We start from the raw sequence: 6,437 nt of genomic DNA on the forward strand, positions 1-6,437 counted from the left end.
ATATAGAAATGTGCATGAAAGGACATTTATTAAAATGCTACATATAAAATTTAAATGCGACACTGAAATCCAAAAGTAGTTTCAAGTAGGTCTGGCTCCCAATCTTGAGCTTGGCCCGTGTGGAAGAAATTGTATTAATATGTGTCCCTGCAGCACAAAAGCAGTGTTAAGTCGCTGGGGTATATTTGTAGCAATAGCCAACAATACACTGTATGGGTCAAAATGATCGATTTTTCTTTTATGCCAAAAATCATTAGGATATTAAGGAAAAATTGACCCTTATGACTGGTTTTGTGCTCCAGGGTCACATACCATCAAAGACCAATACAGAGTTGCAAAAATATATAAAGCCCTAAATTTTTCGAATATAAAATATAAAGTGACGTAGAGGGTTTAAAGGGCAAAACTGAAACCGCCAGTGTTACAGAGACTCAATCAGAGTGGACATTTCTAAACGATAAATTCCTTGATGTGTGGGCAAAAGACGAATAATAAAAAAAATATATTAAAATGCATTTGAAAACGCATGTCAAACGTGTTAAGCTGGGCTAGAGTTAAAAGATAGTTTCATTCTACTATGTTAAAAGCCCTGAATGCCTCAGTGCTGTCTCTCTCATTCAGAGTCAGCTGAATGCTGTTATCAGAGCCGCCGTGATAACCAGCTGTTTACAGTAGAGCACAGTGCTTCAGCTGAACATCATACACACAGAGATCTTCAAAGAAACAATCGCCATGAAGAGGACAACTTCTTGTTAAATGTGTCAAAGTGAAACTCAATGACTTTAAATACAGACCTTGAATGATACATGGTTACATTTTAGACTAAATGTATTCTATGACCAGAAGACCGTGATACAGGGCCAAAGGATTATTCTTGAAGGAACTTGAGAATCCTATGCAGACATTAGAACTATAGCTGCTACAATGTGTATATTTATATATAGCTACAACAGTTGTTTGTGAGTAGGAGAGAAATGTGTATTACTGAACCAGGCCAGAATATTAAAGTGCAATAGATTGAAGCTCGCAATATAGGGCCAAAAAGAAAATCTGGCTAATCATGAAAATCTGTGAAGTATGTCAGCCGCATGTGGAATTGGGAAGACATTTTATTAGTATGTTATGGTATGTTTTATTAATATGATATGCTTATTGAACATCGTGTTATGTTTGCATTTTCTGCATTGCTTAGAGTCACATGCTTCTTTGCGGAAATAACAGAATAAAGAATAGCTTATTATTTTGATTTGCCCCAAGTTAAACGTCACATAATTGATCTGCCATTAAATTTCAGTTTCCAAGCGAATCATGCATCCTTCGACCAATCAAAAAAGTTGTATTCTCTTCTTATTCTTCATTAAAACATCGTTCAATCATCAGCCGCATAAAGCCCACACTACACTTCATTACGAATGTTGCTTCTCATGATGTCCCACCTATTTTGCTTTTTTTAAATTCGTTTAATTTATTCTGATGATTTATTGCTTTTGTGTAATCATATTTATGTTCAACTCTCATCACTTGTTTTTTTGCACTTGTTCCCACAGAATTGGTGTCTTAAATGATTGTCCATTATATCAATACAAATAGGCTACTCAATCATTTTTTGACTGTGGAAATAAGAAAAATATCAGGCACATTTCAAATGGAAATGGTAAAATTATATATATATATATAAAAAAAGATTTGTCTAAAAATGTATCTTTTTTGCCTTAATTGGTCTATGTTCTTCATACGAACTGATCACAGAATACATAGAATGTGTAGAATAAATTACTTAAAGAAAAACAACAACAACAAAAAAACAATCACAAAATTTGCACCAAGTTTCAAATGAAGTTGAAAATATCAGGACATCATCAAATTTGCATTGTACAATTAAAATAATGTCCTTGGAGCAAGAACAAGAGCATGACTCAGCAGCGCCCTCTGATGCTTAGGAGAGTAACTGCAGGCTGCCTAATGAAGTGCAGACATAGCAAGCAATTTCAATAAGTCTGTTAATTTATTTATTTTTTCAGCCCATCACGCTGAACATAGGAATGGACAAAAACAATTATACATTTTTACAAATCCAAACACATTTATTCCAGATCTGAAAGTTATATAATAAATAAATGGATAAAACATTACACACTAAAAGAATAAAATAGACTGTGCACTTTATATCTTCAGTGTCATTTTTGCTGATTTTTAAAAATAAACTGTGAAAAAAAAAGATTTATTGCTGCATATTAAATAAGCTAAACACATGATTTCTATTTTTGGTGGAGGTGGCACAGAGGTCTTTAATAATACTTAATGTCCACTACATTACTGCCAAGATTTGTTTCAAATAAACTGTGAAAAAAACATTTATTGCTGCATATTAAATAAGCTAAACACATGATTTCTATTTTTGGTGGAGGTGGCACAGAGGTCTTTAATAATACTTAATGTCCACTACATTACTGCCATAATTCTGATATATTAACATAATTGTTTTCACTTAAATCAAGCGTTTCTGCATGTAAAATTCTGAATTAAAAGGTTTATCAGATAAATAACTTATTTTTGAAAAGTTGCTCATCGTGACTCATTTCACCAGCACAGGTCACATATATTATAATATTAAAATACTATATTATAATACATTATAATAGCAATAAAAAATAAAATCAAATAAAGCAATGGAAAATTATAATTGTTGTTCTATAACACAATAAAACAAGTAGACCACTGTAAATGTGACTAATTATATTTAAATAAATAATGTGTGTGTGTGTGTGCATATATATATACACATTACACACACACATATACATACATATTATATATGATTACATATAATATAAGCGCTGGGCAACGATTAAATGTTTTTAATCGTGATTAATATTTTAATCGCGATTAATCGCGTGGTTTTTCTGCGGTTAACTGAATTATGCGCAAATTTCAATAATGAATTCAAAAGCAGTGTATTGCGCACTTTTATTTTAAAAGTACTGCTGTATGAACAAAAGTGCAGTATTTGTTTTGTAAACACTTTAAACAAATAAGGTGCTTTTTTACAGCAGTATTCCCTTTACATAGTAGCAGTTAAAATATTTCTTGTTAATCTCAATTTAAACATGAATGTAATCAAATTAAAATCTCTTTTTCATCCAGCTCTGTATTCTTCTTGTGATGGTGCGTCTTGAGGGAGGCTCATAATCGTTGCGATCTTAAGAATTTTCGCCTATTTTTTACGGACGCCGCGTCCAAGCCGCACAGTAGATACAAAATAAAAGTCCAAAAAAATCCTGTCAATTTCAAAATAAACACCTTGCGCAGACTCCCGATCGTATTTCACATCACTATATCCTTGCCAGGAGGCCAGAAATGGTGTGTGAAATATAGATTCAAGACAATTTAGGATGTATTTTAGACGACTATACACAGCTACAAATCTTTTATCCTTGTCGTTCATAACTGGACTTTTAAATTGTATTAACTTTGTAGTCAACAGCACAACAAAGTATTGGACATAGCAATACAACTATAAACAGAATTAAACAGGTCAAAATATAAATATTTAGCCAACTTAGAACACAAATAATCAAGACAAACAACGTCGGACAGCAAATCACGTGGTCTCGCGAATCCTGTTGCTTCGCTTCTGAAATGCTCCTGCAATCTACTCTCACTGCATAGTAAACATCACCTGAAACAATATTTTTTTAGGTACTGTATTTAGGCAGGCACTTTTGACTTTAAAACTAAAAACAAAGGCATATTTCCCCCATATTTACATTTATGTATACTAAATTTTGCTAAAAGAAGTAGCAGATTGATTAAATAGTATAAAACAAATGTTGCACAATGCGATTCTGTCGACTTACTGACTAAATCTCTCAGCGTCGAGGCCTGTTTCACGCTGCACTTCAAGACTTCATAAACCTTCAGACAAGGTCTTGACAAACTTTCCTTTTCAAGTTTAAGTTTTAAGCAAAAAATCCCAAACCTGAGGTCAATATTTGATGAAAAGCTTGTGAGTGCATCTTCTGTTTATTATTAGAAACAAACAGCTGTAAAGTAATTATACAATCATGTTTCTACCTCAGGAGGATTTTTCTGGCTGTTTGACGCAGTTTAATATTCATGTTATTCTCCATCCTTCAACAGATTATATTATCAGATGTTTGGACTCTCATTCTGACGGCACCCATTCACTGCAGAGACACTGATGCAGTGCTGCATTTCTCCAAACCTGAAGCACATTTGTGTGTTATGAGTTTATATTGAAAACAAGAACAAACAAGAGAATATTTGTATTGTTGTTGTTTTAATTCACTTCATTTTGTTCCATTTTCAGACTCATTTGCATCTCCAGTAAAAGTATCGATTTAAGAATGTTTAGATATTTTTACTGGAAAACAAGACAAAATGCGACTGAAGAACAGCATTGTCTGCAGTGTGACGTCGTCTTACTGGAAAGACATTAGATGTAAATGACTGGAATGCTTTCTGATCATAAATGATGGCAGTATACTGTATTTGAATGTGACACGGTCAATTACTGTCTCATATTTGCATGTTTGACAAACTGCAACTGAATTTGAATCTAATGTTACCATGATAACACAGCAGATAATGCACATCAGTTCAGCTCAAACTGTGCACCACAAACGTTTCTACAATCTTACGCTTTGGTTGCAGTTTGATTATAGGCCTATATATATATATATATATATAGTACATACATACACACAATCTCTCTCTCTCTCTCATTTTACATTTATTTTATTTTCAGATTATTGCAACTGAAAAAAAAAATGCTTTTTTATGATTTCAAGATTCAGAATCAATCAACAATAATAAAAAAGACAAAACCCTGTGTCAGGACCCCGGGCTTGATCAGCCTGGCTTTGTCTGTCTGTTTGTGTTTATGGTTGTCATGTGCATCTAGCACATGGCTTCTGTTTTGTTTGTTATGTGTTCCTTCATTTGTCATGTCTTGGCCCCGCCCCCTCGTTTCATTTTTTTAGTCAATTTGTCTCAACTGCCACTGCTCCTTATCCTAATTTGTCTCACCTGCCACTGCTCCTTATCCTGCTTATTGATTGCCCTACTTATTCCTGTTGTGTGTGTGTTGTACTTTGCCAGATTGTTGTTTGCTCTTGAGCTCTCAGCAGCTTCATCTGTCTGATATGTGCGCCTGGGATACTGAGGCCTGGTTCTGTTGGCTTTCATATCTGGATCTCCCTCCTACCTGACTCTGGCCTTTCAAGCTTATACACCTGCTTGTTCCTGGAGATTTCATCTGGTTACCTCTGCCTGTCCTTACTGCAGCAGCCTGCACCTATGTGGCTTTGCTTCCTAGACTCTTGCCATTCTGTGACTGTTGCCAGGCAAAGGATTAATTTTTGACCATTTTGAGCTGTTTTTTGCTGCGTTTGCTTGTTTCAAATAAACTCATATTTTTCACCTGCATTTGGGTTCTCTCTCCGTTACTGCCCCTGACACCCTGACATTCTGATGATTTTGCATATTATCTGAAAATCGCTACTGGTTATCTGATTATTCATCCTGAGGGACAATGGGACATTCATGACTATCAGCTGCAAAAAAAATAAGTAACAATATGAAAATTAAACTGGCAAAAATTCAAATGTCACACCGCCACTGGAGACAAACACAGGTAAGGATTACAGGAATATCAGCATAATATCAAATGGAGGTTTTGTCAGGTTTAACTCACTATAAAACTGTCCCCAAAATATGGTTAAGACAAGACTGTACTAGTCAATAAGGTAAAAATATTAACTAACAGACATAACCATATCCCTCCAGTTGATTAAACACAGTACATTAAGACGACTGTTTTCCATTAATGTTATGTTTAAATGTGAAAAGAAGGCCTTTTCTAATTAAACATGCAACTAATCTAACATTTCCAGAAAATAGATCTGAACATTCAAAATTCTTGTTTGATTTTGTTGTCATATTATAATATTAACTCTATAGAGTTCAAGGTTTTGGTGTGTGTAAGAGCTGCTGAACTGGAGGAGAAAACTTTGCTACATGAGACTATGGGAAATATAATTCACTGTAACTAAAGTGGATGCAACGTGTCCATTGTGTTATAAATCATCATACTCTGAAAAGCTATAGCCACAAATGAGTTGGTATTATAATACATTAAAACTGTTCTTATGATTATTTATGAGATGATACAACATATAAGGCTTTTTATTATGCATTCATTATAATGCCTCAAGAATATCCCTATAAATACGGGCTTCATAGAAAGTGTTACCAAAACTTTTAAAGATATGCACTGGAATTGAAATACAGATGCAAATACATAAAGTGTAATAGAATAAACAGAGTGTATTTTGGATTTTCCATGAGTATAAACACACACACACACACACACACTCTCTCACACACACACACACTCTCTCACACACACACACACA

Source organism: Sinocyclocheilus rhinocerous, unplaced genomic scaffold (genome assembly GCF_001515625.1).
Source record: "Sinocyclocheilus rhinocerous isolate Xijiao unplaced genomic scaffold, SAMN03320098_v1.1 scaffold404, whole genome shotgun sequence".
In the NCBI taxonomy this organism is placed as follows: Eukaryota; Metazoa; Chordata; class Actinopteri; order Cypriniformes; family Cyprinidae; genus Sinocyclocheilus; species Sinocyclocheilus rhinocerous.